Source organism: Balaenoptera borealis (assembly GCF_965194805.1).
Source record: "Balaenoptera borealis genome assembly, chromosome: 14".
NCBI classification, from domain to species: domain Eukaryota; kingdom Metazoa; phylum Chordata; class Mammalia; order Artiodactyla; family Balaenopteridae; genus Balaenoptera; species Balaenoptera borealis.
In genome coordinates this window covers 63,447,069-63,472,511 of record NC_138875.1, presented here as the reverse complement: position 1 = coordinate 63,472,511, position 25,443 = coordinate 63,447,069, and the positions used below count along the sequence as shown (strand labels likewise).

The window sequence follows — 25,443 nt, the reverse complement described above, 5'->3', positions numbered from 1 at the left end:
AATGCATGAAAGAAGAAATCCATGGACAGCGCAAATTAAGCCACTTATCAATAGTCTCTATAAAGTTCAAACAGGCCTTCCAAAACTTAAGGTGTTCCTAAATGACCTGGGCCCAAAACACATACAAGAAAGTACCTAGAGAAACAGCATAAATGAAGTGGATCAGGCACAAGCCATGGAAGCATCCTGAAGACTGCCTGGCACACAGCAGGCTCTCAACCACCCGGACGACGGGCCACAGACGATGGTGGATAAAACCAGAGATGCCATGTGTATGTATGTATGTATACATATATGTGTGTGTGTACATATATATATACACACACACGCGCGCATATGTTTGCAAGGTATGTTCAAATTAAATATTATTTCTGAGGCTAAGTTCTGGTGTAGGCTGGTCTATCAGTAACTGCAGCTCCTTAAACAGAAAGTAGCCACAACTGAGAGCAGTCCAGGCCCGGGGCAGCCCGCACTGCATGTGGCCTGAGCTACCACAGGCCCTCCCCCATCCCCTGCAGCACCTGACACCCAGGGCCTCACCTCTCCAGGTCCCCTCCTGATGTGTCTCTTTGTCTTCTCTTTCCTTTGTTGCTTCTTCCTCCTCGGCTCATCCCCAAAGTGCCATCATCAGGCCTCTCGTCTTCTCCCTCTAGAGACACATGTTCACAACCACCATGCGCTAGGAGACCCAAATCTGGGACTGTGGCTCAGGAAACTTTCCCTGAGCTCTTGCATATCCTTCATATATACCCAATTTTAAGACATCAAAAACATATTCCTCCTTCCAGACCTGCTCCTCCTTCTTTTTATGTCCCTGACTCAGAACAGAAAGTGTGGTCGTCCAAGACCCTGGGTGCTCCTCACCTGCACAGCCAGCCACCTGTGTGCCCGTCGACTCCTTCAGCCCACGCTGTTGAACTGCCAGGGCTGCGCTTCTAGAACACCCCTCTGTTCAGGGCTTTCCCGGATGGAAACTGACTGAGGTTCCCCAACGCCTGCGGTGGAATGTGTAATTCCTGAGTGTGCCTTTCCCAGACGAGTGGCCTGCCCTCTGCTCAGATCCCTACAATCAGCCACACCGGGCTTGCTGCCTGCCCCTAAACCCACCAGGCTCCTTCCTGTTCCAAAGAATGACCCACGAAGGTCTGGGCCTGAGATCCCTTTCTCTCCTTCCCTGCCTGCTGGTCCCTGTGTACCCTGGAAAGTCCTTCCTAATCTTCGTGTGCCCCTGCCCTGCCCCTCCCCCCCAACTCACACGTTGCACTCCCCCACCACGCAGTGGGTCTCAGCCCCTGGGGAGCTACTTGAAACACAGATTCCAAGCTTCATCTCCACAGGCTGTGACTCGGCACGGCTGCAGCGGGCTATGATGCTTTCCATCACGTACCCCAAGGGCTTCCACAGGGACAGCACGGGACCCTCTACATGGCTCTAACAGCCAGAACCAGGACTACTGAGTGAAAACTGTGACTGCCACTTGTTGACAGAGACAAATCTTAATAATTTAGAACCATGCAAACAGGACTGGCTGCCCCGTGAGGAGCAGGCCACCACCCTGCAGACATGGGACGTGGTCCAACAGTGCTGACGAGGGATTCGTCCTACAGAGAGGCCTGCAGCGTGTGGCTGGAAATGCCCTCAACCTCTGAATGATTTTACAAAAGCCCTGTGTAAGGTTTAACCCTCATAGAATCTCACTTGGGGACCTCAGGGACACACCCTAAAAGGACAGATGGCTCTCTCGGGTACCAACCTAAAGACCAGCCATGACCAGATTCCACAGCAGCCATTTACAGACAGGGCATTGGGAGGCAGGATCCATCAACTCTGCCTTAAAAACAGAGCTTCAATTTCAAGGATTCTTGCTACTAGAAGCAAGGAGCTACAAAGTTTTCATTTTTTGTTTCATTGTTGTTGTTTTTGAGAGGGATTAGACCAAAAATAGAATTCAGATGTTATGGATCAAATAACCCTCATATTTATTCAGAAGAATTTTTTCTCATGTTGAAGTTTTCAATATAAAATAAATACATTTCGGACCCTGATCTCTAAGAGTTTATATTATAATATGATCAATCCAGGCATGAAGAAATCTTGATCTTCAAAAATCCAATATTTACTTTTAGCTGAACATCCAAGAAGGCTGATTTTTCCACAGAAGGCCCTGTGAATCATTCCATTCAGTGTCTTTATGGAGACAGAAAGAAACCACACTCTAGATCATTCTCTCCTTCTGCTGAAAAGTAACCAGGGTTGCTTATAGAAAACTCATTTCAGGGCACCTGCCGCCGCTGGTAGGGGACCCTGACGCCCAAGGAGATGGGAGGAACCCCCAAGTGAACCGGTAGGATGTGGGGGGACAGAGATGGGAGGAAAAGTGGAGGCCAGACAGGATCAGGGTCCCTGAGGCCGGGGAGATCAGGAGAGGTAGGTGGGAGGGGCCCTCCAGGAGGAGTGAGAGAGGAGCGGAGGGTAATTGCCCCGGCCACTCAGGCCCTGGGAGCCTGCTGAGCTCCGGGTTGGTCCCCTGTCATCCAAAGCCCCCTCCAGGCCACGTGTGTCCTTGGGGGCACAGGAGGGAGGCCGGGGAGGTCAGGAGCGGCAGGCGGAAGGAGCCACCTGGGAGGAGCTGGGAAGGAGGGGGGGAGGAGGGGGAGAGGAATGGAGGCCGTTTGCCCCACCCACTCAAGCCCAGGAAGCCTGCTGGGCTCCCAGGTGAGGTCCCCCGTACTCTGAGACCAGGGGTGGGGGGGCACACCTGGGCCCCTTCTGTTCCTTGAGCCTAAGCCCCACCCCCCACAGCCCCCAGGGCCTTTTCCAGCCCTGTGGGTCCTGAGCATTGGCCCCGCCCACCACCCAAACCTCGCCCTTGCTTATACCCCACCCTCCACAGCCAAGGCCTTTCCCCCCACACTTTTTTTTTTTTCTTTTCCCTTCTCCTCTTTTTACTATTTTGGTACTGTTGTACCTTCTGGTTATTGATTCATCTATATTTTTATTTTTATATTCTTCCTAATATAATTGTTAGTTTCCTAGTCTAATTTTATTTTTTGCTTTATTATTGTTCTCTCTCTCTTTTTTCTTTTGGCCACCCTACTTCGCTTGCAGGATCTTGGTTCATGAGCCAGGGGTCAGGCCAAAGCTCCTGTGGTGGGAGCTCCATGTCGGAACCACTGGACTAACAGAGAACCTCAGACCCCAGGGAATATTCATCGGAGTGAGGTCTCACGGAGGTCCTCATCTCAGCACCAAGACCCAGCTCTACCCAACAGCCTAAAAACTCCAGTGTTGAAAGCCTCAGGCCAAACACCCAGTAAGACAGGAACACAATCCCATTCATTTAAAAAAAAAAAAAAAATGAGATGGCAAAAAAATATGTCACAGGTGAAGGAGCAAGGTAAAAACCTACAAGACCAAATAAATGAAGAGGAAATAGGCAATCTACCTGAAAAAGAATTCAGAGTAATGATAGTAAAGATGATCCAGAATCTCGGAAATAGAATGGAGGCGCGGATTGAGAAAATACAAGAAATGTTTAACAAAGATCTAGAAGAACTAAAGAACAAACAAACAGAGATGAACAACACAATAACTGAAATGAAAAATACACTAGAAGGAATCAATAACAGAATAACTGAGGCAGAAGAACGAATAAGCGAGCTGGAAGACAAAAATGGTGGAAATAACTGCTGAGAAGCAGAATAAAGAAAAAAGAATGAAAAGAATTGAAGACAATCTCAGAGACCTCTGGGACAACACTAAACGCACCAACATCTGAATTATAGGGGTCCCAGAAGAAGAGAAAAAGAAAGGGTCTGAGAAAATATTTGAAGAGATTATAGTCGAAAACTTCCCTAACATGGGAAAGGAAATAGTCATCCAAGTCCAGGAAGCACAGAGAGTCCCATACAGGACAAACCCTAGGAAAAACAGAAGACACATATTAATCAAACTAACAAAAATTAAATTCAAAGAAAAATTATTAAAAGCAGCAAGGGAAAAACAAAAAATTACAAAGGAATCCCCATAAGGTTATTAGCTGATTTTTCAGCAGAAACTCTGCAGGCCAGAAGGGACTGGCAGGATATACTTAAAGTGAAGAAAGAGAAAAACCTACAACCAAGATTACTCTACCCAGCAAGGATCTCATTCAGATTTGACAGAGAAATCAAAAGTTTTACAGACAACCAAAAGGAAGAACTAGAAAATATAAACAGACCTATCACAAGTAATGAAATTGAAACCATAATTAAAAATATTCCAACAAACAAAAGTCCAGGACCAGATGGATTCACAGGTGAATTTTATCAAACATTTGGAGAACAGCTAACACCCATCCTTCTCAAACTCTTCCAAAAAATTGCAGAGGGAGAAACACTCCCAAATTCATTCTATGGAGCCACAATCAGCTTGATACCAAAACCAGAAAAAGATACAACAAAAAAAGAAAATTATAGACCAGTATTACTGATGAACATAGATGCAAAAATCCTCAACAAAATACTAGCAAACAGAATCCAACAACACATATTAATCATACACCATGATCAAGTGGGATTATCCCAGGGATGCAAGGATTCTTTGATATACACAAATCAATCATGTGATACACCACATTAACAAATTAAGGAATAATAACCATATGATCATCTCAATAGATGCAGAAAACGCTTTCAACAAAATTCAACACCCATTTATGATAAAAATCCTCCAGAAAATGGGCATAGAGGGAACCTACTTCAACATAATAAAGGCCATATATGACAAACCCACACCAAGCATCATACTCAATGGTGAAAAACTGAAAGCATTTCCACTAAGATCAGGAACAAGACAAGGATGCCCACTCTCACCGCTATTATTCAACATAGTTTTGGAAGTCCTAGCCACAGCAATCAGAGAAGAAAAAGAAATAAAAGGAATACAAATTGGAAAAGAAGAAGTAAAACTGTCACTGTTTACGGATGACATGATACTATACATAGAAAATCCTAAAGATGCCACCAGAAAACTACTAGAACTAACCAATGAATTTGGTAAGGTTGCAGGATACAAAATTAATGCACAGAAATCTCTGGCATTCCTATACACCAACAACGGAAAATCAGAAAGAAAAATTAAGGAAACGATCCCATTTACCACTGCAACAAAAAGAACAAAATACCTAGGAATAAACCTGCCTAATGAGGTGAAAGACTCGTACTCAGAAAACTATAAAACACTGATGAAAGAAATCAAAGATGACATCAACAGATGGAGAGATATACCACTCTTGGATTGGAAGAATCAATATTGTGAAAATGCCTATACTACCCAAAGCAATCTACAGATTCAATGCAATCCCTATCAAATTACCAATGGCATTTTTTACAGAACTAGAACAAAAAGTCTTAAAATTTGTATGGAAACACAAAAGACTTCAAATAGCCAAAGCAATCTTGAGAAAGAAAAATGGAGCTGGAGGAATCAGGCTCCCAGACTTCAAACTATACCACAAAGCTTCAGTAATCAAGACAGTATGGTACTGGCACAAAAACAGAAATATAGATCAATGGTACAGGATAGAATGCCCAGAGATAAACCTACGCACACATGGTCACCTTATTTTTGATAAAGGAGGCAAGAACATACAATGGAGAAAAGAGAGCCTCTTCAGTAAGTGGCGCTGGGAAAACTGGACAGCTACATGTAAAAGAATGAAATTAGAACACTACCTAACACCATACACAAAAATAAATTCCAAATGGATTAAAGACCTAAATGTAATACCAGACACTATAAAGCTCTTAGAGGAAAACATAGGAAAAACACTCTGACATAACCACAGGAAGATCTTTTTTGACCCACCGCCTAGAGTAATGGAAATAAAAACAAAAATAAACAAATGGGACTTAATTAAACTTAAAAGCTTTTGCACAGCAAAGGAAACCATAAACAAGATAAAAAGACAACCCTTAGAATGGGAGAAAATATTTGCAAATGAAACAGACAAAGGGTTAATCTCCAAAATATACAAACAGCTCACCGAGCTCAGTATCAAAACACCAAACAATCCAATTAAAAAATGGGTGGAAGACCTAAACAGACATTTCACCAAGGAAGACATACAGATGGCCAGAGGCACATGAAAAGATGCTTAACATCACTAATTATTAGACAAATGCAAATCAAAACGACAATGAGGTATCACCTCACACTGGTTGGCTATTATCAAAAAATCTAGAAACATTAAATGCTGGAAAGGGTGTGGTGAAAAGGGAACCCTCCTGCATTGTTGGTGGGAATGTAAACTGATACAACCACTATTTGTATTCAGATGTTATGGATCAAAAAAAAAACAGTATGGAGGTTCCTAAAAAAACTAAAAATAGAACTACCATACGACCCAGCAATCCCACTACTGGGCATATACCCTGAGAAAACCATAATTCAAAAAGAGACATGTACCACAATGCTCATTGCAGCACTATTTACAATAGCTAGGACATGGAACCAACCTAAATGTCCATCGACAGATGAATGGATAAAGAAGATGTGGCACATATGTACAATAGAATATTACTCAGCCATAAAAAGAAATGAAATTGAATTATTTGTAGTGAGATGGATGGACCTAGAGACTGTCATACAGAGTGAAGTAAGCCAGAAAGAGAAGCAAATACCGTATCTTAATGCATATATATGGAAAAAAAAAAAAAGAAAATGGTACTGATGAACATAGTTGCAGGGCAAGAATAAAGATGTAGACATAGCGAATGGACTTGAGGACACGGGGTGGGAGGGGAAAGCTGGGGCAAAGTGAGAGCAGCATCGACATATATACACTACCAAACATAAAATAGTTAGCTAGTGGGAAGCAGCAGCATAGCACAGGGAGATCAGCTCGGTGCTTTGCAATGACCTAGTGCGGTGGGACAGGGAGGATGGGAGGGAGGCTCAAGAGGGAGGGGATATGGGGACATATGTATGCATATAGCTGATTCACTTTGGTGTACAACAGAAACTAACACAGTACTGTGAAGCAATTATACTCCATAAAGATCTATTAAAAAAAAAAGAAAGAAAACTCATTGGCTTTGAGATAAACATATAATTTACTGTGAGTCCAGGACTTACAGGAACAGATTTTTACTTTGAATTTCAAGTAATCAGTGTATCCTTATGGTCAAAAAAATAATAAAACCCAGCCAGGGAATCTCTGTGACTTTGAGACAGACAGCCTTTGAACTAAGTGACTTCAATCTAACAGGCTTTTACTGTAAGTACATTTCAGTGTCGTATCAGTTTACTCTTATGATATTTCCCCATGTCTAGATACAAATGGGTGTTGTCAGAAGAGGAAACTGTCTGTGGGAAGGATTCATATGCACAGGCTGTCTTCTAAGCGACACTGCTGAATTCTTCTTACAAGTGAAGGGTGAAGAAGGTTCTTTATAATGAACTTCACCACCCTCCACAGAGCACGACAAATCCTGACAGTGCTCATTTCTGTCACAGTGACTCCAGAGCGAAAAGCGGCATGATTGTGTGGGAATGATCCGTCTGCTTCCCACAACCCCACGTCCACTCTCAGGTGGCATCAGTGAAAACGCGGGAGGGGACAGCGTCTTCCCCGGGTCGACAAGAAGGCAGCACCCAGATCTGGTTAATAGTACTTTCCACACCCTAGTAACTCTCTGCACTTTTGGACACTGAGCTGACTCCCAGGGACTCCACGCCCTCACCTTCGGCCGCCACCTGCAGAGCTGCGCCACATTCGTTCATGCTCAGTTCCATAGGCCTGCTTGCCGGGCTCCCAACCTTCCTCCGATGAGGAATTACTGAGAGACTCCTACATAAACAATACTATTCAAAGTACCGTTGTCTGTGGGAATGCAGGAAACAGAACAAAGTGCCTCCACTGAGGATTTTTAAATGGATTTGCTACTTGTATAACATGTGCCCCAACACAAAAAATCAAATAATACCTGTCATTAAAGAACACTTTTTTTAAAAAAGCAATAATGTTCAGTGGGGAAAACAATGGAAAAAAACAGATAAAGTTAAAAATGAATACATATAATCCCATCACCAAAGCTAACCAGTATTAGTATCATGACGTGTATCCTTCAGTTAACTATGTGTGTAAATATATATACTTTTAACAAAAGTAGTATCATATTATAGACTTGTATAATGTCTTCATTTAATATATATTTAAACTCATTCTATGTTAATTATTCTTTGAAACAGAACATTTATATGACCTCAGTATATTTGAGAACAATCTTTTTGGTTTTTTTAATTTATTTATTTTATTTTGTATTTTTTTGGCTACGTTGGGTCTTCGTTGCTGCACGTGGGCTTTCTCTAGTTGTGGCAAGCGGGGGCTACTCTTCGTTGCGGTGCGCATGCTTATTGAAGTGGCTTCTCTGGTTGTGGAGCACAGGCTCTAGGCCGGCAGCCTTCAGTAGTTGCAGCACGCAGGCTCAGTAGTTGTGGCACGCAGGCCCTAAAGTGCGTGGGCTTCAGTAGTTGTGGCTCACAGGCTCTAGAGCGCAGGCTCAGTAGTTGTGGCGCACGGGCTTAGTTGCTCCGTGGCATGTGGGATCTTCCCAGACCAGGGATCGAACCAGTGTCCCCTGCATTGGCAGGTGGATTCTTAACCACTGCGCCACCAGGGAAGTCCTGAGGACAAACTTTTAAAATTCAGAGTAGGGCTTCCCTGGTGGCGCAGCGGTTGAGAATCTGCTTGCTAATGCAGGGGACACGGGTTCGAGCCCTGGTCTGGGAAGATCCCACATGCCACGGAGCAACTAGGCCCGTGAGCCACAACTACTGAGCCTGTGCGTCTGGAGCCTGTGCTCTGCAATAAGAGAGGCCGCGACAGTGAGAGGCCCACGCACTGCGATGAAGAGTGGCCCCCGCTTGCCGTAACTAGAGAAAGCCCTCACACAGAAACAAAGACCCAACACAGCCAAAAATAAATAAATCAATTAATTAATTAAAAAAAAAAAAATTCAGAGTAAAACTGATCTTCACTCCCTGCTGATAACAAGACCAGGCCTTGGTAAAGAACATGCACAGTACATGATTACTAAGAGAGCTTCAACACTTGACAGGCACTGCAAAAAGTGAAGTGTCGAGCTGTATAATGACTCCACTTAAAAGAGCGCTCCAGTGCTGTTAATTTGGCAATTAAAATGTTTCACATTTTTTAAAATGATACTTAATTATAATTATAAAGGCTTAAGGTATCTATGAGGCCAGAACCAATATTTATTTTATTTTTATTAAAGTACTACTCCTGACACTACATATTTTATCATGGAAATGAGAACTACTATTATCTTTGTCAGCTGCCAAAACACTTCCTGAAAGCCAAGGTCATAAGTCAACACTAAGTCGAAGACAACACAACAGTTAAAAATGAAAAACAGAGATGAATGGATAAAAAAGATGTGGCACATATATACAATGGAATACTACTCAGCCATAAAAAGAAACGAAATTGAGTCATTTGTAGTGAGGTGGATGGACCTAGAGTCTGTCACACAGAGTGAAGTGAGTGAAGTAAGTCAGAAAGAGAAAAACAAATACCGTATGCTAGCACATATACATGGAATCTTAAAAAAAAAAAAAAAGGTTCTGAAGAACCTAGGGGCAGGACAGGAATAAAGACACAGATGTAGAGAATGGACTTGAGGACATGGGAGGGGGAAGGGTAGGTTGGGACAAAGTGAGAGAGTGACATGGACATATATACACTACCAAATGTAAAATAGATAGCTAGTGGGAAGCAGCCGCATAGCACAGGGAGATCAGCTCGGTGCTTTGTGACCACCTAGAGGGGTGGGATAGGGAGGATGGGAGGGAGACGCAAGAGGGAGGGGATGTGGGGATATATGTATACGTATAGCTGATTCACTTTGTTATACAGCAGAAACTAACACGACATTGTAAAGCAATTACACTTCAATAAAGATGATAAAAAAAAATTCAAAACGGCCCTGAGAGCTGACTCCTAGACTCCTCTGACATGATGCATAGCAGATTTTGTTCTGTTTGAACAAAGCTCTTTTTGATGCTGGAATAATTAAACCACACAGACACACTTGGGAAATCTGCATTTTAATTTCTACTATCATCTTCCTCTGGTTCAGTCCTAAAGAATTTCATTAAGGGAAGTAACTTGCAGCCTGTCCACTACCCACCCGAATTCTCTATTCTTATTCTCAAGACTTTCTGCCAGTTGGCATTTTTATGGTTAACCTGATAACTACAGCACATAGAACTGGTTAGAAACATGACTAGTTTTCCCCAAAAGATGAGTTGGTCTCTCGTAGTGCAAGCAAAGAAAGAAAAAAAAAACAGTAGTTTTCCAATTAAGCTCTTCTCTGAAGGCATAAAGTATCCAGCAAGCTCAAACACAGTGATCCACCAGCTTCTCATGTAATTTTCATAATGGGAGTCAGAAAGAACCTTCCTGCCCTTAACACAATTAAAAACTAAATATCACTCAAGAATAATTTATATTTATCATCTTTGCATTCGCCTTTTCATTTATATTATATTGGTTTCCATACAGTTAGATCTGTCAAGCTGTTTTCTGCTATATTCACCTTCTGAATTTTTTACTTGTTTTATTCAATTTGTCTTCTAAGGTGTGTTCACATTTCTACTAAGGTCCAGCTGGAAACATGAGGATGCATACCTGACACAAGCAGATCGAGGCCCAAAGGTCCTCTGGGCCATGTCCTGCCGGGACAGTGGCTTCAGAGCCAGACGGCCACAATAGGTCGGCTCTGGGTTATTCCTAAACAGCAGCTCCAAATCGCACCTTGATCTCATATGTGTCAGTCTCTCTACCCATAGATGTTACTGGCACATCCCAAAGCTCCAAGCATAAGTCTACTGGGCCTGCAAAAGACTCTGAATGATAAGGTCACTAGAACACTAACCTGACACAAATGTATGAAAGTAAAATTGTGATTCACATGCTGAGAGCCCAAGAAATGTTCCCTGACAAGCTGTGAGAAAGTCGGACTAGAACTGCTGCCTGACGGTCCCACTACACACGTCAGCACAGCCCAAAAGCAGCCTTAGCACAAGTGTTCGTGTATCAGGCAGAGTGCCTACAACAAATCCCAAAGCGGCCTCTCTTCTCTCACACCTCTGCTCACACTGTAGTCCAAACACACCTCTGTGGGCAAACAAGCACATGTTTACGCCTTGCTTGCCCACTAGACCATACATGGTCAAGACGAGCCTACTCCATTAGCTTGCCGCCACAGCATGGGGGCAGGGGGTCTGGCTCTGCCACAACATACACACACACACACACCCGCCGCCCCCACGACTGACAGGGTGAAGCCCAGGAAGGACAGCACAGTGTGCGGCTGACACCACGCCAGCAGAGAGAGGCCCTGAACGGGAAATACGTGACTCCTGACTCCTCACCCACCGGACCACCGCCAAGGCTCCACAGCCCTACCGTGTGGCCTTCATCACCGCGACCATGCCTGGCATGGGGAGGCAGCACAGGGGCATCCAGACGGCCTGAGAGATCAGGCCAGAGAGCTGACGTCCTCATCTCCCAGCGGATGAGGCTTGGGGCCATGGCGACACGGCTGTCCTGCCTGGGGCCTATCCTTAGAGCCGTGGAGACATCCCCCAAAGGGAAGTGCCCCAGCAAGTGCACGCACCTCTTCAAACCCAGGGTCCCCTAGTAGAAAGTGTCCCCAAGAAGGCTGGTAGGCAGCACACACCAGAACGACGGAAGAAATGGGAATGTACATTCAGAGGCCCATTTTGAGTGAACAACAGAAGGGAAGTCTGTGGCCTCAGTGAAGATCTTCTTGACGAGCAATGGGCTCCTTTCACAGGGTTGCTTGCTGCCCAGAAGTGTACACCTGCACTCCTACTCCTCCCCCACGCTCTACGAGCCAGTATCTACAACGCATTCAACACCCAAATATTTGCTGCAAACCTTAAAGGCAACTCTTAATGCAAAATTCAGTGGGGTTGCTATCCCCATCTCCCACCCATCTGCCTCCTCCTCTGGGGAAAAAGGGACCAAATTTAGTGGGGAGAAAATGGCGGAAATGGTGGCATAGAACAATAACCAGTTCTCCCCAGGGCCAGGAACGGACACCTCCACACCCCTCTCACTTGCACTACCATCTCTTCCTGTGCTCAGTTTCCACTCCTGAGAGGCCTTGTGTGAGATGTTGTCCAACTGCCCTGCCTCTCAGTGGCCTTTTCACCTTTTGAAAAATGATACTAGAGATTTCTTTTTGGGTCAAATTATCCTTGTAAATAACTTTACATGGCCAGTACATTTAAAGGTAGGACAACTGCACGTTATATTGACTTATATTCTTTTCATGACTATTTACCATCATTTTGTATGTGTGACCTGGAAATTCCATGACTTAAAAATTCACGGATCTTTTGCCATACTGACTGATTTTAGTGCTGATATCTGTAACAGAGGCCCAAGACCCAACCAAATGAAACGCACGATAGCACTGAGAGCAACAACTCAACAGGATCATCACTGATAAAGGCCAGTACCTCTCCTTGCTGGGTACAGTATAATACTGTATATCTCCTCACCTGTATTTACCTTCCTACATCCCGCATTAGATTACAACCTTCTTGAGGGCAGAAAACACATTTTTCTGACCAAAGAAGTTCTACAGGATATTCATTCCTAAAATAAACCTGTTTCCAAAGTGGCTCTGAGATGCAATTTTTTTCTCCACTGATAATAGGAGAAGGAAGGAGATAAATGTAATACAGAAAAGCTTAGGTAAAAACTCAGTAATCCTGGGCTTCCCTGGTGGCGCAGTAGTTGAGAATCTGCTTGCCAATGCAGGGGACACGGGTTCGAGCCCTGGTCTGGGAAGATCCCACATGCCGCGGAGCAACTAGGCCCGTGAGCCACAACTACTGAGCCTGCGCGTCTGGAGCCTGTGCTCCGCAACAAGGGAGGCCACGATAGTGAGAGGCCCGCGCACCGCGATGAAGAGTGGCCCCCACTTGCCGCAACTGGAGAAAGCCCTCGCACAGAAACGAAGACCCAACACAGCCAAAACTAAATGTAAATAAATAAATAAATTTAAAAAAAAAAACAAAAACTCAGTAATCCTGAAATCCTAAATTACGTTGAGTACATTAATATGAATGCCTAAGATCTTTCGTCTTGTGATATGTATATATGCCCGGCTCTGTCCACTGGAAAGGCCTAAAAACAATGACCTAGTATAGTGCGTATCCCTAGTACTCAAACTATATGCTCTTGAAACGCAATTTTCCATTAAAAGAAACCAGGGATTTTTGGAAAAATGGCTGTTTCCAAGTCTAATTTGCAAAATGTGCAAGATGAGCCTAGAACATCTTGTCATACCAGATAACAAGGAAACCACCAAAGACTACTGGGGTCACATCAAAAGAACTCAGCAGACAACTGGAAGAGGTTCACACTGGTCAAGCATGGGACTGTTTTAACTTTAATGATAGTAATTATTGTAGTGGATTGAAACCATCTGTTTAAATCCGTAAGTTCAGAATTACTATACTTTAAAAACTAATCAGTCATCTTTTGAGGATGACAGGGAAGCTTGGTAGCTAAAACGAACATCAAGCATTTATATGACCTATACCATTGGGTAAATGAGGGGAAGCATCTCCTTACAAAAATGCTCCAGCTAATAAAGAACCAAAATAACAGAATTATAACTTGACCAGTTTATAGTCCCATAAATTAACAGAGCAAGGAACATAACATAAAAACATGGACACAAAGACATTACATGCCTCCTGATGAAAGAGAAACAGCATAACTTCTAATCTTGCCAAAGAGACCAAATTCTGATCAAGCTTCTGGATACAGCTACAATTTACAGGAATTACAGGGAAAAGAAACATGTACAACTGCACTAGGGCTGTGCGGGCAGCACAATCCTGAGTGAAGGAAACTATGGGTCATCAGGCCCCAGATTTTTAACAAATAATCTTCAAGGAAAACAAAAGGATAGAGAGAGAACCTGTATATTAAAAGAAACTTAAAAGACATAGCACGTTTTTTTAATTGGGAAAGATTAAACTTGTATGATAAAATCATAAAGTATCAGGAAGTCATTATTATAAAAGTCACTAGTGGCTACTTTTGGAAAGAAGAGGGGAGGAATGGGATGTGATGGGAAAGGGGCACTTATAGGGGCTTCTTGGGGGTGGGGGGCAAAGTTCTATTCTTGACTTCAGTGGTGGTTACAGGCATATTCACCAGAGAACATTTTACTAAACTATGTGTTTGTTTTATATGTTTTTTATCTGTTTTATTTTACAATAAAAAGATAAAACTTTTGGGACTTCCCTAGTGGTCCAGTGGTAAAGAACCCGCCTTCCAATGCAGGGGATGCGGGTTCAACCCCTGGTCAGGGAACTAAGATCCCACATGCTGCAGGGCAACTAAGCCTGTGTGCTGCAACTATTGAGCTTGCGCGTCTCAACAAGAGAGCCTGCATGCCGCAAACTACAGAGCCCACGTGCCACAAATACAGAGCCCACGCGCCACAACTACAGAGCCCATGCGCCACAACTAGAGAGAGAAAATCTGCACGCCAAAACTAGAGAGAAGTCTGTATGCCACACGAAGAGCCCATGCTGCAATGAAAGATCCCACATGCTGCAAGTAAGGTCCAACGCAGCCAAAAATAAAATTGATTAATTAATTTAAAAAAAGAGAGAGAGAGAGCAGAATGCTCCATCTCCTAAAAAACAAAAACAAAAACAAAAACAAAGTGGGGAGCAGAGATACAAAGGAGTAGAGTAATTATATGCAACTGATGTTAAATTAGTATCAATTTAAAATAAATTGTTATGACTTCAGGATATTTTATGTAATCTCCGTGGTACTGACAAAAAAAATCTATAGAGTATATACAAAGGGAAATAATGGACAAAAATGCTATAAGACATACAGAAAACAAATTTAAAAAAAAACAAAAATAAGTCCTTCCTTAAATGGATTAAAATCCCCAGTCAAAAGACACAGATTGGCAAAGTCTGGAATAAAAAAAGAAAAAAAAAAAACAAGATCCAACTATATTCGGTCTGTAGGAGACTTAATTTGGATATAAGGACACACATAGAGTGAAAATGAAAGAATGGAAAAAGATATTGCAGGCAAATACAAATGAAAAGAGAATAGGAGTGGCTGTATCAGACAAAATAGACATTAAGTTAAAAACAATTACAAGAGACAGAGAAGAACATTACATATGATAAAAGGGTCAATAAACTAAGAAGAGGGACTTCCTTGGCAGTCCAGTGGTTGAGACTCCAAGCTCCCAATGCAGGAGACACAGGTTCCATCCCTGGTCAGGGAACTAAGATCCCGCATGCCATGGGGCGTGGCCAAATAAATAAATAAATCAACTATACTTCAATAAAAAATGAAATAAATATTAAAAAAATAAAATAAATAAAATAAAATAAAATAAGAAGATATAACAATTATAAACATATATGGATCAATCATCAAAGCTTAAAAATATGAATCTATACTGACAGAACTGAAGAGAAGAATTAGACAGCTCTACAATAATAGAAGATTTCAATACCCCCCTTTCGATAACGGATACAAAGAAGTCAATAGGGAAATACAGGACTTGAACAACACTACAGACCAACTGTACCCTAGCAGACAGGTACAGAACACTTCACCCAACAACAGCAGAATGCACATTTTTCCAAATGCACATGGAATATTCTCTAGGATAGAACATTTGTTGGGCCAGAAAACAAGGTAATGAATTTTAAAAGATTGAAATCACTAAAGGTATCTTTCTGATCACAATGGGAAAAAACTAGAAATCTATACCAGAAGTGGAAAATTCACAAACCTGAGGAACCTAAATAACATGCTATTAGACAACCAATAGGTCAACTAAGAAATCGTAAGGGAAATTAGAAAATAACTTGAGACAAATGAAAATAAAAACGCATATCAAAACTTGTGAAATGTAGCAAAGCAGTGCTAAGAGAGAAATTTATAGCTATAAATACTTATATTTAAAAAGATCTCAAATCAACAACCTACCTTTACACCTTAAGAACTAGAAAAAAAGAACAAAATAAACCAAAAGCTAGAAGGATGGAAACAATAAAGATTAGAGATAAATGAAACAGAGAATAGAAAAACAGCAAAAAAAAAATCAGTGAAACCAAGTGGGTTCTTCAAAAAGATCACGAAGATTGTCAAACTTTTAGCTAGACTACCCAAGAAAAGAAGACTCAAAATAATAAAATAAAAGAGGAAAGTGGACACATTACTACCAATTTTACAAAAATAAGAAGGATCATAAAAGAGTACTATGAACAATTATATGCAACATATTGGATACACAGAAGAAATGCACAAACTCCTAGAAACACATAACTAACAAAAACTGAATCATGGAAAAAATAAAAAATCTAAACAGACATATAATAAGTGAGACAACTGAATCAGTAATCAAAAAAACTCCCATTAAAAAATAAAGTCCCGGGCTTCCCTGGTGGCACAGTGGTTGAGAATCTGCCTGCCAATGCAGGGGACACGGGTTCGAGCCCTGGTCTGGGAAGATCCCACGTGCCGCTGAGCAGCTAGGCCCGTGAGCCACAACTACTGAGCCTGCGTGTCTGGAGCCTGTGCTCCGCAACAAGAGAGGCCGCAATAATGAGAGGCCTGCACACCGCGATGAAGAGTGGCCCCCGCTTGCCGCAACTGGAGAAAGCCCTCGCACAGAAACGAAGACCCAACACAGTCATTCATAAATAAATAAATAAATGAATGAATGAATGAATAAATAAATAAATAAATAAATAGTATTAAAAAAAAAAATAAAGTCCCAAACTAGATGTCTTCACTGGTGAGTTCTACCAAACATTTAAAGAATTAACACCAATCTTTCTCAAACTCTTCCAGAATATTGAAGATGAGGGACCACTTCCTAACTCATTCTATGAGAACAGAATTACTGATATCAAAGCCAGACAAAGACACTATAAGAAAAAAAAAAAAAAGGAAACTACAAGCTAATATCCCTTATGAACATTGATGCAAAAGTCCTCAAGAAAATACTAGCAAACCAAAATCAATGGCATATTAAAAAGATTATACAACATGACAAAGTACGATTAGTCTCTGAATGCAAAGATTATTCACATAATTGATAAACATCAATGTGATACAACACATTAACAAAATGAAGGGGAAAAAAACCACATGATCATCTCAACTGATGCAGAAAGAAAGGATTTAACAAAATTCAACACCCATCCATGATTTAAAAACAAAACAAAAACAAAAACAAACAAACAAAACACCACTCAACAAACCTAGGAACAGAAGGAAAATACTACACATTATAAAGTCCATTTATGAAACACTCACAGATAATATCACACTCAATGATGAAAGACTGAAAACAAAACTTTTCCTTTAATACTGGGAACAAGACAAGGATGCTTACTTTCACCACTTCTACTGGAAGTCCTAGCCAAAGAAAGTTGGTAAGAAAAATAAATAAAAGGCATCCAAATTGGAAAAGAAGTAAAATTATCTCTGTTCACAAATGACATGATACTATATGTAGAAAACCCTAAAGATTCCACATAAACACAAAAAAGAAAAACTACTGGAACTAATAAATGAATACAGCAAAGCTGTAGGATACAAAATCAACACACAAAAATCAGTTACATATCTATACACTAACAATGAACAACACAAAAAGGAAGTTAAGATAAAAATTCCATTTACAATAGCATCAAAAATAATAAAATACTTAGAAATAAACTTAACTAAGTAGATATACACTGAAAACTAAAAAACAATGCTGAAAGAAATGAAAGACACCAATAAATGGAAAGACATCCTAAGTTCATAAATTATAAGACTTAATATTTTTAAGAAGACTTATTATTGTCAAGATGTCAATATTATCCAGTGATCCCACAGATTCAATGCAATCTGTATTAAATTCTCAATGACAGTTTTTGCAGAAATAGAAAAATTTATTTTAAAATTCATATGAAACATCAACGGACCCCAAATAGGCAAACAATCTTGGAAAAGAAGAACCAAGTTGAAGATCTCACACTTCCCGATTTCCAAACTTGCTACAAATCTACAGTAATTAAAACAGTGTGGTACAGGCAGAAGACAGACAAACCAATGGACTAGAGATCCCAGACCATTCAATGGACAAAGGACAAACTTTTCAACAAGTGGGTTGGGAAAACTAAATATCCATATGCAAAAAATGAAGTTGGACCCTTACCTAATACCACAAAAGTAACTCAAAATTAACTCAAAATGGATCAAACCTAAATGTAAGAGCTAAAACTATAAAATTCTTAGAAGAAAACATAGGTTTCGAAGCTTCATGACACTGGATTTGGCAATGATTTCTTAGATATGACACCAAAAAACAAAGGCAGCAAAGAATAAGTAGATAAATTGGACTTTATCAAAATTAAAAACTTGCACATCAAAATACACTATCAAACAAGTGAAAAGGCAACCCAAAGAACTGGCAAAAACACTGCAAATAACATATCTGATAAGGGATTGATATTAAAAAACAAAATTCAACTGAGTAAATTTTAAAAGATCTTATTGGCTTTATTCAAGGATTCATGAATTGGGAAGCATCCCATCTAACAGAAAGGAGACTCAGAAGAGCTGTATAATATGAAAGACTTTTATAGGCAGAATGGGGCAGAACAAGGAAGTTATCAGCAGAGTGGACTGTTTGTGGCAAGGTCACCTTACTTTAGGGGTGGCAGGGGTCTATTGGTCAGATTACCTCAGGTAATTCCAAATTGGCTAGTTTAAGATTCCACTCCTGGGAGAGGCTGAAACTGTAATTAACTTAAGTATTAAGTCTGGTTTGGTGATGAGGACTAAGCACAAGTGACTCCACTTTAGACCTGTTGTCTCTTTCTTAACAATACTCAAAATATATAAAGAACACCTACAACTCAAAAATTTTTAAAAAAGCAAACAACCTGATTAAAATATGAGCAAAGGACTTGAATAGACATTTCTCCAAAGAAGATATACAAATGGCCAATAAGCACATGAAAAGATGTTTAACATTACAAATCATGAGGAAAATGCAAATCAAAACCACAGTGAGCATCACGGGGTTCATCCGTCCGGCAGCAGGTGCACCCTCCACAAATCCCAGCCACCTGGGCCTGGGTCTGACCTAATACTGGGCTGTGGGGGTGGGCCACCCCAGAGCGGGCCCAAACCCTGGGCCAAAAAGCTCAGGGGCCACCCAAGGGCTTCCGGGTTCTGAGGGGCTGTGGCATCCAGCTTCCACCAGTACACTGCAGGGGCCCTGCCCCAGGAGGAGAAGGAGGGGAGGATTTACCTATATTCACGGGACAGGCATGCATGGACCTGCGCATCCTTCTTGACTGGTTCAAAGGAGAGCACCTGTAAACCGGTGGTCTTTGACCCACCCATAGAGCAAGTGGAAAAGATCCTAGATGATCTCCATGATGATACAACAAAAAGGGCAAGAAGATCTTGCAATACAGTTGACCATGAAGACAGCTGAGCAAACTCCAAGCAGTGAAGATCTGGATCTTTGGCTTTCCCTGAATTCATCAACCTCCAGGAAATGAGAGAATGGTCAGAAGCAGGGACCAAGAGATTGAATATACAAACAGACAATGGCCAGACCAAAAATAAAAATACAACTCCAATCTACAGTCTGCAGCAATCAGTCCAGGAAGCCAAACAACCCCAATAGCAATCAACACAAAATGGCCAGGACTTGATTAATAACTGACAGCTTTGCTAATTTTTGCCCTTGATATCAACTGAGGACCAACTGGGAAAGCCAAATATGCCTAACCAATCACATATGATGCACAGCTTCTAGTTAGCCCACCTACAGTTTCCCCAAGCCAACACTTCCTCCTTCCAGCACACCTTTTTTCACTTTATATAAAGCTTTCCCTCTCCTCTGCCTGCTTTTGAGACTCTGCCAAACACAAGTGATGGGTGGCTGACTCGCTTGTAATACCAAGCTCTGAATAAACAGCCTTTGCTTGATCCCATAAAAAACAAACAATAAAACCCCAAAACAACAACAAAAAAGCACGAGACACCACTTCACCACCCATCAGATTGGTTATTATCAAAACGAAAACAGAGACCTTCAAGATGGCAGAGGAGTAAGACGTGGAGATCACCTTCCTCCCCACAAATACATCAGAGATACATCTACATGTGGAACACCTCCTACAGAACACCTACTGAACGCTGGCAGAAGACCTCAGACTTCCCAAAAGGCAAGAAACTCCCCACGTACCTGGGTAGGGCAAAAAAAAAAAAAAAAAAACAGAGACAAAAGAATAGGGACAGTACCTGCCTCTCTGAGAGGGAGCTGTGAAGGAGGAAAAGTTTCCACACACTAGGAAGCCCCTTCACTGGCAGAGACTGGGAGTGGCAGGGGGGAAGCTTCAGAACCACAGAGGAGAGCGCAGCAACAGGGGTGCAGAGGGCAAAGTGGAGAGATTCCCGCACAGAGGATCGGTGCCGACCAGCACACACCAGCCTGAGAGGCTTGTCTGCTCACCCGCTGGGGTGGGTGGGGGCTGGGAGCTGAGGCTCAGGCATCAGAGGTCAGATCCCAGGGAGAGGACTGGGGTTGGCTGCATGAACACAGCCTGAAGCGGGCTAGTGTGCCACAGCTAGCCGGGAGGGAGTCCGGGAAAAACTCTGGACCTGCCTAAGAGGCAAGAGACCACTGTTTCAGGGTGCGCGAGGAGAGGGGATTCAGAGCACCGCCTAAACGAGCTTCAGAGATGGGCGTGAGCCGCAGCTATCAGCGCAGACACCAGAGACGGGCATGAAACGCTAAGGCCGTGGCTGCAGCCACCAAGATGCCTGTGTGCAAGCACAGGTCACTATCCACACCTCCCCTCCCGGGATCCTGTGCAGCCTGCCACTGCCAGGGTCCCATGATCCAGGGACAACTTCCTCAGGAGAACACACGGTGCGCCTCAGGCTGTTGCAACATCACGCCGGCCTCTGCCGCCGCAGGATCGCCCCACATTCTGTACCCCGCCCTCCCCCCACCCCCACCCCCACCGCCCCCCTGGTCTGAGTGAGCCAGAGCCCCCTAATCAGGTGCTCCTTTAACCCCGTCCTGTCTGGGCGAAGAACAGACGCCCTCAGGCGACTACATGCAGAGGTGGGGTCAAATCCAAAGCTGAAATCCAGGAGCTGTGCGAACAAAGAGGAGAAAGGGGAATCTCTCCCAGCAGCCTCAAGAGCAGCTGATTAAACCTCCACAATCAACTTGATGTACTCTGCATCTCTGGAACACCTGAATAGACAACAAATCATCCCAAAATTGAGGTAGTGGACTTTGGGAGCAACTGTAGACTTGGGGTTTGCTTTCTGCATCTAATTTGTTTCTCGTTTTATGTTTATCTTAGTTTAGTATTTAGAGTTTATTATCATTGGCAGATTTGTTTATTGATTTGGTAGCTCTCTTCCTTTTTTTTTATACATAGATTTTTTTTCCCTTTTTCTCTTTTTGTGAGTGTGTATGTCTATGCTTCTTTGTGTGATTTTGTCTGTATAGCTTTGCTTTTACCATTTGTCCTAGGGTGCTGTCTGTCCGTTTTTTTTTTTTTTAGTATAGTTTTTAGAGCTTGTTATCATTGGTGGATTTGTTCTTTGGTTTGGTTGCTATCTTCCTTCTTTCTTTTTTTATTACGTTTTAACTTTTTATTTTTAATAATTTTTTAAATTTTTTATCTTAATAACTTTATTTTATTTTATTTTTATTTTTTCTTTCGTTCTTTCTTTTTTTCTCCCTTTTCTTCTGAGCCATATGGCTGACAGGGTCTTGGTGCTCCAGCCGGGTGTCAGGCCTGTGCCTCTGAGGTGGGAGAGCTGAGTTCAGGACACTGGTCCACCAGAGACCTCCTGGCTCCACGTGATATCAAACGGTGAAAGCTCTCCCAGAGATCTCCACCTCAAGGCTAAACCCAGCTCCACTCAATGACGAGCAAGTTACAGTGCTGGACACCCTATGCCAAACAACTAGCAAGACAGGAACACAACCCCACCCATTAGCAGAGAGGCTGTCTAAAATCATAGTAAGGTCACAGACACCCCAAAACACACCACCTGACGCAGTCCTGCCCACCAGAAAGACAAGATGCAGCCTCATCCACCAGAACACAGGCACCATTTCCTCCACCAGGAAGCCTACACAACCCACTGAACCAACCTTAGCCACTGGGGGCAGACACCAAAAACAACGGGAAGTACGAACATGCAGCCTGTGAAAAGGAGACCTCAAACACAGTAAGTTAAACAAAACGAGAAGACAGAGAAACACACAGCAGATGAAGGAGCAAGGCAAAAACCCACCAGCCCAAACAAATGAAGAGGAAATGGGCAGTCTACCTGAAAAAGAATTCAGAGTAATGACAGTAAAGGTGATCCAAAATCTGGTAAACAGAATGGAGAAAATACAAAAAACCTTTAACAAGAACCTAGGAGAACTAAAGAGCAAACAAACTATGATGAACAACACAATAAATGAAATTAAAAATTCTCTAGAAGGAATCAATAGCAGAATAACTGAGGCAAAAGAACGGCTAAGTGACCTGGAAGATAAAATAGTGGAAATAACTACCGCAGAGCAAAATAAAGAAAAAAGAATGAAAAGAATTGAGGACAGTCTCAGAGACCTCTGGGACAACATTAAATGCACCAACATTCGAATTATAGGGGTCCTAGAAGAAGAAGAGAAAAAGAAAGGGACTGAGAAAATATTTGAAGAGATTATAGTTGACAGCTTCCCTAATATGGAAAAGGAAATAGTTAATCAAGTCCAGGAAGCACAGAGAGTCCCATACAGGATAAATCCAAGGAGAAACACACCAAGACACATATTAATCAAACTCAAAAATTAAATACGAAGAAAAAATATTAAAAGCAGTAAGGGAAAAACAACAAATAACATACAAGGGAATCCCCATAAGGTTCACAGCTGATCTTTCAGCAGAAACTCTGCAAGCCAGCAAGGAGTGACAGGACATATTTAAAGTGATGAAAGGGAAAAACCTACAACCAGGATTACTCTACCCTGCAAGATCTCATTCAGATTCAATGGCAAAATTAAAACCTTTACAGACAAGCAAAGGCTAAGAGAATTCAGCACCACCAAACCAGCTTTACAACACATGCTAAAGTAACTTCTCTAGGCAGGAAACACAAGAGAAGGAAAAGACCTACAATAACAAAACCAAAACAATTAAGAAAATGGGAATAGGAACATACATATCGATAACTACCTTAAATGTAGATGGATTAAATGCTCCAACCAAAAGACATAGACTGGCTGAATGGATACAAACACAAGACCCGTATATATGCTGCCTACAAGAGACCCACCTCAGACCAAGGGACACATACAGACTGAAAGTGAGGGGATGGAAAAAGATATTCCATGCAAATGGAAATCAAAAGAAAGCTGGAGTAGCAATTCTCATATCAGGCAAAATAGACTTTAAAGTAAAGACTATTATAAGAGACAAAGAAGGACACTACATAATGATCAATGGATCAATCCAAGAAGAAGATATAACAATTGTAAATATTTATGCACCCAACATAGGGAGCACCTCAGTAAATAAGGCAAATGCTAACAGCCATAAAAGGGGAAATTGACAGTAACACAATCATAGTAGGGGACTTTAATGCTCCACTTTCACAAATGGACAGATGATCCAAAATGAAAATAAATAAGGAAACACAAACTTTAAATGATACATTAAACAAGATGGACTTAATTGATATTTATAGGACATTCCATCCAAAAACAACAGAATACACTTTCTTCTCAAGTGCTCATGGAACATTCTCCAGGATAGATCATATCTTGGGTCACAAATCAAGCCTTGGTAAATTTAAGAAAACTGAAATCGTATCAAGTATCTTTTCTGACCACAACACTATGAGACTAGATATCAATTACAGGAAAAAATCTGTAAAAAATAAAAACACATGAAGGTTAAACAATACACTACTAAATAACCAAGAGATCACTGAAGAAATCAAAGAGGAAATCAAAAAATACCTGGAAACAAATGACAATGAAAACACGACAACCCAAAACGTATGGATGCAACAAAAGCAGTTCTAAGAGGGAAGTTCATAGCAATATAATCCTACCTCAAGAAACAAGAAACATCTCAAATAAACAACCTAACCTTACACCTAAAGCAATTAGAGAAAGAAGAACAAAAAGACCCCGAAGTTAGCAGAAGGAAAGAAATCATAAAGATCAGATCAGAAGTAAATGAAAAAGAAATGAAGGAAACAATAGCAAAGATCAATAAAACTAAAAGCTGGTTCCTTGAGAAGATAAACACAATTGATAAACCTTTACCCAGACTCATCAAGAAAAAAAGGGAGAAGATTCAAATCAATAGAATTAGAAATGAAAAAAGAGAAGTAACAACTGACACTGCAGAAATACAAAGGATCATGAGAGATTACTACAAACAACTATATGCCAATAAAATGGACACCCTGGAAGAAATGGACAAATTCTTAGAAAAGCACAACCTTCTGTGACTGAACCAGGAAGAAATAGAAAATATAAACAGACCAATCACAAGCACTGAAATTGAGACTGCAATTAAAAATCTTCCAACAAACAAAAGCCCAGGACCAGATGGCTTCACAGGCGACTGCTATCAAACATTTAGAGAAGAGCTAACATCTATCTTTCTCAAACTCTTCCAAAATATAGCAGAGGGAGGAACACTGCCAAACTCATTCTATGAGGCCACCATCACCCTGATACCAAAACCAGACAAAGCTGTCACAAAGAAAGAAAACTACAGGCCAATATCACTGATGAACATAGATGCAAAAATCCTCAACAAAATACTAGCAAACAGAATCCAACAGCACATTAAAAGGATCATACACCATGATCAAGTGGGGTATATCCCAGGAATGCAAGGATTCTTCAACATATGCAAATCAATCAATGTGATAAACCGTATTAACAAACTGAAGGAGAAAAACCATATGATCATCTCAATAGATGCAGAAAACGCTTTCAACAAAATTCAACACCCATTTATGATAAAAACCCTCCAGAAAGTAGGCATAGAGGGAACTTACCTCAACATAATAAAGGCCATATATGACACACTCACAGCCAACATCGTTCTCAATGGTGAAAAACTGAAACCATTTCGTCTAAGATCAGGAACAAGACAAGGTTGTCCACTCTCACCACTGTCATTCAACATTGTTTTGGAAGTTTTAGCCACAGCAATTAGAGAAGAAAAAGAAATAAAAGGAATCCAAATTGGAAAAGAAGAAGTGAAGCTGTCACTGTTTGCAGATGACAT

General features: G+C 41.5%; 1 protein-coding gene and 1 long non-coding RNA gene across 2 annotated transcripts in view; one reads left to right on the top strand and one right to left on the bottom strand.

The window, feature by feature from the left end:
• The window catches only part of LOC309611108, a 123,174-nt gene extending 106,020 nt beyond the window's left edge, over positions 1-17,154 (top strand). Inside the window, exon 2 of the long non-coding RNA XR_014234334.1 lies at positions 16,530-17,154. This is a non-coding gene — a long non-coding RNA (uncharacterized lncRNA). The remainder of the gene's footprint in view (positions 1-16,529) is intronic.
• LDLRAD4 (low density lipoprotein receptor class A domain containing 4) overlaps positions 1-25,443 on the bottom strand; it is a 303,264-nt gene that overhangs the window by 178,511 nt on the left and 99,310 nt on the right.